This window comes from Arachis hypogaea, chromosome 16 (genome assembly GCF_003086295.3).
Source record: "Arachis hypogaea cultivar Tifrunner chromosome 16, arahy.Tifrunner.gnm2.J5K5, whole genome shotgun sequence".
NCBI classification, from domain to species: Eukaryota; Viridiplantae; Streptophyta; class Magnoliopsida; order Fabales; family Fabaceae; genus Arachis; species Arachis hypogaea.
In genome coordinates this window covers 12,262,712-12,276,115 of record NC_092051.1, presented here as the reverse complement: position 1 = coordinate 12,276,115, position 13,404 = coordinate 12,262,712, and the positions used below count along the sequence as shown (strand labels likewise).

At 35.4% G+C, this 13,404-nt stretch overlaps 1 non-coding gene across 1 annotated transcript; it reads left to right on the top strand.

The window, feature by feature from the left end:
• Positions 1-10,871: 10,871 nt before the first annotated feature.
• On the top strand, positions 10,872-10,979 carry LOC112760060 (small nucleolar RNA R71). Its single transcript, XR_003180517.1, has one exon. It is a non-coding gene; the product is annotated as a small nucleolar RNA R71 (small nucleolar RNA).
• The last annotated feature ends 2,425 nt before the right edge of the window (positions 10,980-13,404 follow it).

Genomic DNA, 13,404 nt, shown 5'->3' with positions numbered 1-13,404 from the left:
GGAGGGTGTGAGAGTGAGAGTGTGTACGAATTGTAAGTGGATAGAGCGGGTGGCGTGTTAGTTGACTGAGCTGCAGGTTGCCGGTTGCCGGCAGCCGGCGCGTGACGTGGACAAATAATTGGTTTGAATGGGCTAAGTGGGCCATTACATGGACGCTCTCGTGGGCCTTCCCGAACCTACTTGCTTTGGTTCCGAACTTCCAATTTGAAAATTTTGAACGTTACGCTCATGTCATGCTTTTTCTAAGTTTTGTGCGTGCCTCCACGTCCGTCCACCATGCTGCTTCAATTTACAAACTATTAAACTATACTATTTTCTCATTATGAAATTATTATTAAATATAAAAAAGTAAACTGATAACACAGCTAGTGTGTGTTTAAAGAATATTGCATTGTGAGATTAAAATATTTTTGTCTAATGTGAATGTTTTTATCCTTTTTCATTTTAAAATTGGTTAAAATTTATTAATTAGCTAGATACAACTTATTGTTAATGTAGTCACCAAAAAAACCTTATTGCTTAATGTAGTCTTAGCTTGTATATAAATACCTTTTGTCTATAAAAATTAAATAATGTTAGATTACTATAATTAATAGCTTAATCATTACCTCATTTTTTCTGGACTTCTTTTTCTATTTCTATTTTCGTATTCTTATATTTCACAATAGGAGTCTAATTTTGGTTTCATCTCATTGATGTTCTGTTTGCTATAACTATTTTAAATTTTATGAACAAATTTACCAAACACCACTTTTATATTCTACTTATTAAGTGCAATCTTTTTCTTCATTTTATCAAATAACAATCCAAACTTTTCAAGAGCTTTTTTGGAAAAGTCTAAAGAAGTCGATCATGATTAAGTGAAAAAAATATATTTATATGATTATTAAATTATTAAATATTTATATAAACAAAAAAATAATTACCTCAGCTAACATGAAACAATAATAATATAACTTTTCACATCCTAATTTATAATATTCTAATTACTAGTGATCCAATAAAGAGGTTCTAACATGAATCGATTTGGAGACTATATTCTATAAATACTTCGTTACTTTAGGTATTTCATCACTCAATTTTCGCTTAAACCTACTGTTTAAATTTTTACTGACCTAAACATCGAAATGAATGCACTTTATACTTATTTATCTTTTTTTTTTATTAAAAATAATAAAATTTGAACTCGCAACCTTTAAATGAATATGAAGAGATTATGCCTTTTACTGACCTAAACATCGAAATGAATGCACTTTATGCTTATTTATTGCCACATTTGCCACCTCCAACCTTTTTTTTTTTTACTAAAAATAGAAAGATTCGAACCCACAACCTCACCTCTAAATGAGTATGAAGAGACTATGTCATTTGAGTTATAGTTCATTGGCCACCTCCAACCTCTTTCACTAAGTCAATTTACACATTATCCATTTAAGGTATATATATTTGGGAACAATAATCGTATTATTACAGAAAAAAAATGGTTTAAAATATTTTTGCTACATTTCCAACAAAAAGTCCATACAAAACACATTTTCCTTCGTAAATCATCTACGGCTTAAGTGACGAGTAAAGCGTGTGCAATAGATTTAATTGACTTGGAGGAGAAGGACATAAACAATTGATGATCAGTTGTTACACTGCACTTTGCTATATATGGTTGTTTTAATTTCATCATTAAAATAGTAATTTGAAGGCTGTGGAGGGTAACTGTTTTCCAACAACCATTTCACTAACCGAAAGAGAAGGTTTACCAAATAGTGTGGTTGCATGGCCCATTCCTTTCTAATAAGTTACTGCTAAATGGGATTATTTGATTACAATATACGATGTGAAACTCAGTGAATGCTTGCTTTTCAACCTTTCTAACCTGCTTAAGCCAATGTTGGTACGTGTCTACAGTCTATATATTAGTTTATGTGCTTCCTTCACTTTGAAACTAAACCGCATTTTCATCCATTGGGTCAACATGCATCTTATTATGAGAATTACACACATCAATTGTGCCTTCTAGTTCAATTAAAATAAAATAAAATAAAATATTATACCTCCTAACCACAAAATAATACATAATTAATACTTTTTGTTAATATTACTAACCATAACTATTTGGAAAGTGAATATTTTAGTGATATATCAAAAGGTACATACACACATGTGAAAATATTTTGTGCATACACTATCATCTAATTACAATCCATAATAATTTTGAGAAAATGGAATGCTAAATACTAGCGTTTCAGTAAAAAAAAAAAAAAAAAAAGAGTGAGTTAATATTATATCAAATGCAAATATTATTCACCTAATATTTGTATTAAGAAAATATAAACCTATTATAGATAATTAAGCAATATAAATTTTATTTTGATATAATTTTTTTAACAACCGATAATATGTACATCAATTATGTATGTGTATCATATATAATATATATAAAATTTGAATACAAAATATACATTAAAAATTAGTTAAACAAGATATATTTATATAGAAATATATAATGGCTAATACCAAATATATATATAAAGTATCCTTTAAAAATACATAAATAAAGCTTTTATTTTCTTAAAAAATAATCATGCATTATTATAAAAAAGATGGATGCATGATGTGGCCCTCAAAACCTTAATTAACAGGGGCAAGCTCATTGTTTAATTTGCTCTTTGGGATTAAATACCCAACGCCAAAAGGTGCCTAAACAGAGAGGGCACTTTTGATCATTTGAGTCTTAAGTCTTAACCAAAAAGACCATAAGTACCAGCATTAAGCTTGCAAAACCATCATAACAATCATATTATTCTAAATTAACACTAGAGAAAACCCATTATCAACTTGAAATTCCAGCGCTAGATGGACCTACTAAGTTCCCTCTATAATTTGAATCAAGTGAGCAAAATGATACAAAGCTAAGTTGGGCTCGACCAAACCAAACGCGCTATTGTAATGTGTGGATGAGCATTAACGAAGCAGACAAATCCAACCACCTTCTACTTCTCTATAGCATACTTTTCTTTTATTTTAGGTTCTAAGAATAATTTTTTCGAACCCCAAAAGGGAGAGGTTTTTGTTCCGCTAAGTTAGGCAAAGAGATGGAACTTCTTTTCTTTTCTTTTCTTTTCTTTTCTTTTCTCTCCTCTTCGATTATTTTATTATTTTTTTACTTTTCTTTCTAATTAGAAGGTAGCAATAGCACATTCTACAGAGAGAGGATCATTTAAATGGTATGGCATGATATTAGTGACTCTCATCATGTCATGATCCTTAAATTATACACTTATATAATTTGTTTAAGAATAAAAGGTTACTTGGACAACTAATATATAACCTACCTAGTATTATAGCTAGGGTGATGCCTAGCCAAAGCGCATTGTTTATTTTACATGAAACATTAAAATCCTCCACTTTTAAATTGAAATACTTAAATTGGAAACTTGGAATAAAAGAGAAGAAAATAACTCGTGTGTGGGAATGTGGCATTGGCCATATAAGCCTTTCTTTCATGTGCCAAAGTCGGTTCTTCATAGAGTTGGTGGGGTGGATGAGGACAGGTTCAATTGGTTCATGAGTCTCAATGAAACAATAAAAACGGATAACATAAACATAATAATCTAAACTCAAAGCATGGTCATTAAGATTGATGGTTGGCCACTTTAAGATAATCACCAAAATCACATTGTAAATGCTAGTATGTACTAATAGCTAGTATCGATCATCTTCAATTTATGAGCTAAACTAGAGCAAGGTTAAAATTCATAATTTCATATTAGTTTCACAGTCGTATTTTGTTGACAAATATGTTAAATCAATTTAAATAGCACAATTTAAATTTTTATATAATAAATATATTAGGAATTTTATATTTTTAGCTTCTTAGATATGAAAAATATTAGGTAACTAATATTTTTTTTAGGGCAAATGACTTGGTTAAACCAAGTACATTTGAAAATGTCCTGAATGTCCCAAATGGAAATTTGCAACGTCAAAGTCTCAATGTTGATTTCTATATAAATCGAATTTACTCAATTCGATTTAGCCAAACACAAAGTAAATCGAATTTAAATGATTCGAATTACGTTAGAGAACAATTTGAATGCAAATCGAATCAAATCAATTCGATTTAAGTAACCCTATAAATCGAATTGACTGAATTCGATTTCAGAAACCGCATAAATCGAATTAACTGAATTCGATTTACCCATCGGAATCAAAACCAACGTAAATCGAAACCACTTGTTTCGATTTAGGACTTTTGTAAATCGAACTCACTTGCTTCAATTTACATGCAATTGGAACGAGTATAGTTCGAATCAAGTTGATTCGATTTACATGCTTCTTCGCTATTTAAACAAATCGAAGTTACTTGATTCGAACTCAGAAACTCATACCCCACTCCCAACCCCACCACCTAGTTCCCAGATTCTCTGGAAAGCAACCCGGTTTGGACCAACTCTGCATGCATGGAGGACGACCCGAATCGTCTATATCGACTTGATGGAGTCGCGCATATCACTGGAGTCGTCCACCTTGAGGTTAGTGTTTTTTAATATTTAATTTTTTTAAATAAATTAGTCGTCAGTTAGAACTGTTAGTGTGCGATTTTTAAAATAAATCCGGAAACAGATATTTGAATTCAGTTCATGTCAGTCTTAGTGAGTCATTAACTATAGAATAGGGTTAGGTGTAGAGTAATGAACAGGGTTAACTGCTGTTTTTGATGATTGTTGATAAAAATAACATGTTTTTATCTCATATTAGTAACTGTTTTGTTAATACAAAAAATTGGATCGTGATTAATGTAGTGGTTAGCGTTTCTATCTATAAAGGATTGGTTGGGATTCATTGAGAGGTTTTTCTTTGACAAATGTGAGAAGTTATGTTCTATTGTTATGCAGCCCCATCGATGCATCAGTAGCATGAGACGACAGCATGATATGAGGTTGATGATAAGATCGTTCCTTACTTGTAGATGGCTAGTTTGTACCATCTTGCAAGATTGAACGAGAGTTGGTTTAGGTTGGACGAGCCGTTGGTCAGCGCCTTCGTAGATAGATGGCGCCCTGAGACGCATACATTCCACATGCCGTTTGGAGAGTGCACTATAACCCTACAGGATGTAGCATACCACCTTGGTCTCCCGATCGACGGTCAGTATGTTAGCGGCTGCCTCACAGACTTTCCGCGATTTATAGCGGGCAGCCAACCACCATGGGTGTGGTTTGAGGAGCTGCTCGGGGTGTTGCCTCCTGCGAACTGCATCGACAAGTTCACAGTGAAGTGCATACGGTTTGAGGAGCGTTTAGTGATCTTGGTGCGCAGAAATCATGACGGTTCCATTCCTTGGTAATGGCGCTGAAAACTTTATACGCACGTTCATAATCTTAATTCTTTGTCACAACTTCGCACAACTGACCAGCAAGTGCACTGGGTCGTCCAAGTAATAAACCTTACGTGAGTAAGGGTCGATCCCGCGGAGATTGTCGGCTTGAAGCAAGCTATGGTCACCTTGTAAATCTCAGTCAGGCGGATTCAAATGTATTAAGAGATTATAGTGTACTAAAAGATAATTAAAATAGGATAGAGATACTTATGTAATTCATTGGTGAGAGTTTCAGATAAGCGCATAGAGATGCTTTCGTTCCTCTGAACCTCTGCTTTCCTGCTGTCTTCATCCAATCATTCCTACTCCTTTCCATGGCAAGCTTTATGTAGGGCATCACCGTTGTCAATGGCTACATCCCATCCTCTCTGTGAAAATGGTCCAATGCGCTGTCACTGCATAGCTAATCATCTGTCGGTTCTCGGTCATACTGGAATAGGATTTACTATCCTTTTGCGTCTATCACTACGCCCAGCACTCGCGAGTTTGAAGCTCGTCACAGCCATCCCTTCCCAGATCCTACTCGGAATACCACAGACAAGGTTTAGACTTTCCGGATCTCAAGAATGGCCATCCATGGGTTCTAACTTATACCACGAAGACTCTAATATCTCGAACTTGGTCCTCTGTATTAGATATCTAAGAGATACTCATTCTAGCTTGTTTGCATGTAGAACGGGAGTGTTTGTCAGGCACGCATTCATAGGTGAGAATGATGATGAGCGTCACATAATCATTACATTCATCATGTTCTTGGGTGTGAATGGATATCTTAGAGAAGGAATAAGCTTGAATTGAATAGAAAAACAGTAGTACTTTGTATTAATTCATGAGGAACAGCAGAGCTCCACACCTTAATCTATGGTGTGTGGAAACTCTACCGTTTGAAAATACATAAGTGATAATGGTCCAGGCATGGCCGAATGGCCAACCCCCATGAAAGTCTAAGATAGCATAAAACTAATCAAAGATCCCCCTTACAAAGATAGTAAAAAGTCCTATTTATACTAAACTAGTTACTAGGGTTTACAGAAATGAGTAAATGATGCAGAATTCCACTTCCGGGGCTTACTTGGTGTGTGTTTGGGCTGAGCATTGAGCTTTACACGTGTAGAGGTCTTTCTTGGATTTGAACACCAGTTTGTAACCTGTTTCTGGCGTTTAACTCCACTTTGCAACCTGTTTCTGGCGTTTGACTCCAGAATGCAGAACGCCAGTTTACGTCATCTATCCTTAATCAAAGTATGGACTATTATATATTGCTGGAAAGCCCTGGATGTCTACTTTCTAACGCAATTAAGAGTGTACCATTTAGAGTTCTTTAGCTCCAGAAAATCCACTTTGAGTACAGGGATGTCAGAATCCAACAGCATCTGCAGTCCTTCTTCAACCTCTGAATCTGATTTTTGCTCAAGTCCCTCAATTTCAGCCAGAAAATACCTGAAATCACAGAAAAACACACAAACTCATAGTAAAGTCCAGAAATATGAATTTTAATTAAAAACTAATAAAAATATACTAAAAACTAACTAAATCATACTGAAAACTATGTAAAAACAATGCCAAAAAGCGTATAAATTATCCGCTCATCACAATACCAAACTTAAATTGTTGCTTGTCCCCAAGCAACTGAAAATCAAATAGGATAAAAAGAAGAGAATATACTATAGATTCCAAAATATCAATGAAACTTAGCTCCAATCAAATGAGCGGGACTTGTAGCTTTTTGCCTCTTGAATAGTTTTGGCATCTCGTTTTATCCATTGAGGTTCAGAATGATTGGCATCTATAGGAACTTAGAATTTAGATAGTGTTATTGATTCTCCTAGTTCAGTATGTTGATTCTTGAACACAGCTACTTTATGAGTCTTGGCCGTGGCCCTAAGCACTTTGTTTTCCAGTATTACCACCGGATACATAAATGCCACAGACACATAACTGGGTGAACCTTTTCAGATTGTGACTCAGCTTTGCTAAAGTCCCCAATTAGAGGTGTCCAGGGTTCTTAAACACACTCTTTTTTTTCTTTGGACCTTGACTTTAACCGCTCAGTCTCAAGTTTTCACTTGCACCTTCACGCCACAAGCACATGGTTAGGGACAGCTTGGTTTAGCCGCTTAAGCCAGGATTTTATTCCTTTAGGCCCTCCTATCCACTGATGCTCAAAACCTTGGATCTTTTTTATTACCCTTACCTTTTGGTTTTAAGGGCTATTGGCTTTTTGCTCTTGCCTTTTGGTTTTAAGAGCTTTTGGCTTTTTCTGCTTGCTTTTTCTTTTTCTATTTTTTTGCCATTTTTTTTCTCTCTTTTTTTTTCTGCAAGCTTTTGTATTCACTGCTTTTTCTTGCTTCAAGAATCATTTTTATGATTTTTCAAATTATCAAATAACATTTCTCCTTTTCATCATTCTTTCAAGAGCCAACATATTTAACATTCATAAACAACAACTTCAAAAGACATATGCATTGTTCAAGCATACATTCAGAAAATAAAAAGTATTGCCACCACATCAAAATAATTGAACTAGTTTCAAGGATGAATTCGAAACCATGTACTTCTTGTTCTTTTGTAATTAAAACATTTTTCATTCAAGAGAGGTGATGGATTCATATTCATAACTTTAAGGCATAGACACTTAGACACTAGTGATCATGTAATAAGACACAAACATAATTAAACATGAAGCATGGAAGCCGAAAACAGAAAATAAATAGACAAGGAGATTAAGGAATGAGTCCACCTTAGTGAGGGTGGCGTCTTCCTCTTCTTGAAGAACCAATGATGCTCTTGAGCTCCTCTATGTCTCTTCCTTGTCTTTCTTGCTCCTCCCTCATAGCTCTTTGATCTTCTCTAATTTCATGGAGGATGATGGAGTGCTCTTGGTGCTCCACCCTTAGTTGTCCCATGTTGGAACTTAATTCTCCTAGAGAAGTGTTGATTTGTTCCCAATAGTTTTGTGGAGGGAAGTGCATCCCTTGAGGCATCTCAAGGATTTCATGGTGAGGAATCTCCTCATGCTCATGTTGAGGTCCATGATCTCTTGTTTGCTCCATCCTTTTCTTAGTGATGGGCTTATCCTCTTCAATGAGGATGTCTCTAGCCTTAGGTGCCATAAATGGTTATGGAAAAAAAAAGCAATGCTTTTACCACACCAAACTTAGAAGGTTTGCTCGTCCCCGAGCAAAATAAGAAAGAAGTGAGTAGAAGAAGAAGAAAATGGAGGAGATGGAGGTGTGGGACTGGTTCGGTCAAGGGGGTTTTAGGTGGTTATGAAGTGTGAAAAGGAAGGAGTGATGGTTTGAATTTGAGTGGGTGGGTGTAGGTGGGTTGTATGATGGTTTTGGAGGAGTAATAGGGGTGATTGGTGAAGGGTATTTGTGGAAAAGAGTTATGAAAAGGTGTGAAGAGGAGAAAAGAAGATGTGGGGATCCTGTGGGGTTCACAGATCAAGTGGGGTCAAGGACTTAACATCCCTGCTCCAATTAGGTGTGTAAAACGCCCTTGCTGTGCAATCCTGGCGTTTAACGCCAGACTGCTGCCTGTTTCTGGCGTTAAACGCCCAAATGTAGCTTGTTTCTGGCGTTTAACGCCAGGTAAATGCTTGTTTCTGGCGTTAAACGCCAGCTTGGTGCCTGTTTCTGGCGTTTAAACGCCAGACTGCTTTCCTCCAGGGTGTGCTATTTTCAATGCTATTTTTCATTCTGTTTTTTATTTTTCAGTAGTTTTTATGACTTCACATGATCATCAACCTAATAAAACACAAAATAACAAAAAGAAAATAAAATAGATATGATTAAATAACATTGGGTTACCTCCCAATAAGCGCTTCTTTAATGTCAATAGCTTGACAGTGAACTCTCATGGAGCCTCACAGATATTCAGAGCATTGTTGGGACCTCCCAACACCAAACTTAGAGTTTGACTGTGGGGGCCTTGGTTAACTCTGTAGTGAGAGAAGCTTTTCATGCTTCCTCTCCATGGTTACAGAAGGAGATCCTTGAGTCTTAAACACAAGGTTGTCCTCATTCAGTTGAAGGACTAATTCTCCTTTGTCCACATCAATCACAGCTCTTGCTGTGGCTAGGAAGGATCTTCCAAGGATGATGGATTCATCCTCATCCTTCCCAGTATCCAGGATTATGAAATCAACAGGGATGTTAAGGCCTTCAACCTTTACTAGCACGTCCTCTACTTGTCCATAAGCTTGTTTTCTGGAGTTGTCTGCCATTTCTAATGAGATTCTGGCAGCTTGCACCTCAAAGATTCCCAGTTTCTCCATTACAGAGAGTGGCATGAGGTTTATCTCTGATCCAAGGTCACATAGAGCCTTCTCAAAGGCCATGGTGCCTATGGTACAAGGTATTAAGAACTTTCCAGGATCATGTTTCTTCTGAGGTAATCTCAGTTGATCCAGATCACTTAGTTCATTGATGAGCAAGGGAGGTTCATCTTCCCAAGTCTCATTACCAAATAATTTGGCATTCAGCTTCATGATTGCACCAAGGTACTTGGCAACTTGCTCTTCAGTAGCATCCTCATTCTCTTCAGAAGAAGAATACTCATCAGAGCTCATGAAGGGTAGAAGGAGGTTCAATGGAATCTCTATGGTCTCTAGATAAGTCTCAGATTCCTTTGGTTCCTCAGAGGGAAACTCCTTGTTGATCACTGGACGTCCCAGGAGGTCTTCCTCACTGGGATTCACGTCTTCTCCCTTCCTTGTAGGTTCGGCCATGATGATTAATTCAATGGCCTTGCACTCTCTCTTTGGATTCTCTTTTGTATTGCTTGGGAGAGTACTAGGAGGGGTTTTAGTGACCCTTTTACTCAGCTGGCCCACTTGTGCCTCTAAATTTCTAATGGAGGACATTGTTTCATTCATGAAACTCAAAGTGGCCTTAGATAGATCAGAGACTATGTTTGCTAAGCTAGATGGATCCTGCTCAAAACTCTCTGTCTTTTGCTGAGTGGATGATGGAAAAGGCTTGCTATTGCTAAACCTGTTTCTTCCACCATTGTTAAAGCCTTGTTGAGGCTTTTGTTGATCCTTCCATGAGAAATTTGGATGATTCCTCCATGAGGGATTATAGGTATTTCCATAGGGTTCACCCATGTAATTCACCTCTGCTATTGCAGGGTTCTCAGGATCATAAGCTTCTTCTTCAGAAGATGCCTCTTTAGTACTGTTGGATGATTCCTTCAATCCATTCAGACTCTGAGAGATCATATTGACTTGCTGAATCAATATTTTATTCTGAGCCAATATGGCATTCAGAGTATCAATTTCAAGAACTCCCTTCCTCATAGGCGTCCCATTATTCACAGGATTCCTTTCAGAAGTGTACATGAATTGGTTATTTGCAACCATGTCAATGAGTTCTTGAGCTTCTGCAGGCGTTTTCTTTAGGTGAATGGATCCACCTGCAGAATGGTCCAATGACATCTTTGATAGCTCAGACAGACCATCATAGAATATATCCAGGATGGTCCATTCTGAAAGCATGTCAGAAGGACACTTTTTGGTCAGTTCCTTGTATCTCTCCCAAGCTTCATAGAGGGATTCACCTTCCTTCTGTCTGAAGGTTTGAACATCCACTCTAAGCTTACTAAGCTTTTGAGGAGGAAAGAACTTGGCTAAGAAAGCCGTGACCAGCTTATCCCAAGAGTTCAGGCTATCTTTAGGTTGAGAGTCCAACCATACTCTAGCTCTATCTCTTACAGCAAACGGGAAAAGCATAAGCCTGTAGACCTCGGGATCAACCCCATTGGTCTTAACAGTATCACAGATCTGCAAGAATTCAGTTAAGAACTGAAAAGGATCTTCTGATGGAAGTCCATGAAACTTGCAATTCTGTTGCATCAGAAAAACTAATTGAGGTTTAAGCTCAAAATTGTTTGCTCCAATGGCAGGGATTGAGATGCTTCTTCCATGTAAATTGGAATTTGGTGCAGTAAAGTCACCAAGCGTCTTCCTTGCATTGTTATTATTTTCGGCCATGTTTTCTTCTTTTTCAAAAATTTCTGTCAGATTTTCTCCAGAGAGTTGTGCTTTGGCTTCCCTTAGCTTTCTCTTCAGAGTCCTTTCAGGTTCAGGATTAGCTTCAACAAGAATGTTCTTATCCTTTTTCCTGCTCATATGAAAAAGAAGAGAACACAAAAGAAAATATGAAATCCTCTATGTCACAGTATAGAGATTCATTTATGTGAGTATAAGAAGAGAAGAATGTAAGAAGGAGAAGAGAAAAACTCGAACAAAGAGAGAAAGATGGTGTTCGAATTTTGGGTGGAAGAGAAGTGTTAGTAGATGAATAAATAAATAGAAGGAGATGAAGGAGAAGAATTCGAAAATTAGATAAAATAAAATAAAAGTATTTTTTGTTTTTAAATTAAAAATTAAAATTAAAATAAAAAATTCGAAAATTAAGCAAGGAAAATTAAATCAAATTAAATTAAATTTAAAACAATTAGTTAATTCAAAAAGGAATTTTGAAAAAGGTGAAGGTGATTTTCGAAAATTAGAGATAGAATTAGTTAGGTAGTTTTGAAAAAGATAAGAATCAAACAAAAAGATAAGTGGTTAATTGAAAAAGATTTGAAAATCAAATTTTGAAAAAGATAAGAAGTTAAAAAAAAGATTTTGAAATCAAATTTTGAAAAAGATGTGATTGAAATTTAAAAAGATGTGATTGAAACAAAAAGATAGGATTGATTGAAAAAGATTTGAAAATTAAATTTTGAAAAGATAGGAAGTTAGAAAAGAAGTTAGAAAAGATTTTGAAATTAATTTGAAATTTTTGAAAATTATGAAAGAAAAATGAAAAAGATTTGATTTTTGAAAAAGATTTGAAAAAGATGGAATTTTTAAAGTGAAAATTTGATTTGACTCATAAGAAACAACTAGATTTTAAAATTTTTTGAAAAAGTCAAGTCAAATTTTCGAAAATTTATGAGATAATAAGGGAAAGATATTTTTTTGATTTTTTTTTAATTTTAAGGATGAGAGAGAAAAACATAAAAAAGACTCAATGCATGAAAATTTTGGATCAAAACATGTGATGCATGCAAGAACACTATGAATGTCAAGATGAACAGCAAGAACACTTTGAATGTCAAGATGAACACCAAGAACTTATTTTTAAAAAATTTTCAAGAAAAGAAAACATGCAAGACACCAAACTTAAAAATTTTTATTTTTTAGACACTACGAATGCAAGAATGCATATGAAAAATAAGAAAAGATACAAAACAAGAAAATATAAAGATCAAACAAGAAGACTGGCCAAGAACAACTTGAAGATCACGAAGAATGCAATGCATGAAATTTTCGAAAATAATTGTTAGAAAATTAAAAGGATGCAATTGACACCAAACTTAAAATTTGACTCAAGACTCAAACAAGAAACATCAAATTATTTTTGATTTTATGATTTTATTAATTTTTTTTGGATTTTTCGAAAATTATTTTGGGAAAAACGAAAAAGAAGAAAATTTTTTTTTTTTGTATTTTTTCGAAAATAAGAAATAAAAAGCTTAAAATTAAAATAAAATTACCTAATCTGAGCAACAAGATGAACCGTCAGTTGTCCAAACTCGAACAATCCCCGGCAAGGGCGCCAAAAACTTGGTGCGCAGAAATCGTGACGGTTCCATTCCTTGGTAACGGCGCTGAAAACTTTATACGCACGTTCATAATCTTAATTCTTTGTCACAACTTCGCACAACTGACCAGCAAGTGCACTGTGTCGTCCAAGTAATAAACCTTACGTGAGTAAGGGTCGATCCCGCGGAGATTGTCGGCTTGAAGCAAGCTATGGTCACCTTGTAAATCTCAGTCAGGCGGATTCAAATGTATTAAGAGATTATAGTGTACTAAAAGATAATTAAAATAGGATAGAGATACTTATGTAATTCATTGGTGAGAGTTTCAGATAAGCGCATAGAGATGTTTTCGTTCCTCTGAACCTCTGCTTTCTTGCTGTCTTCATCCAATCATTCCTACTCCTTTCCATGGCAAGCTTTATGTAGGGCAT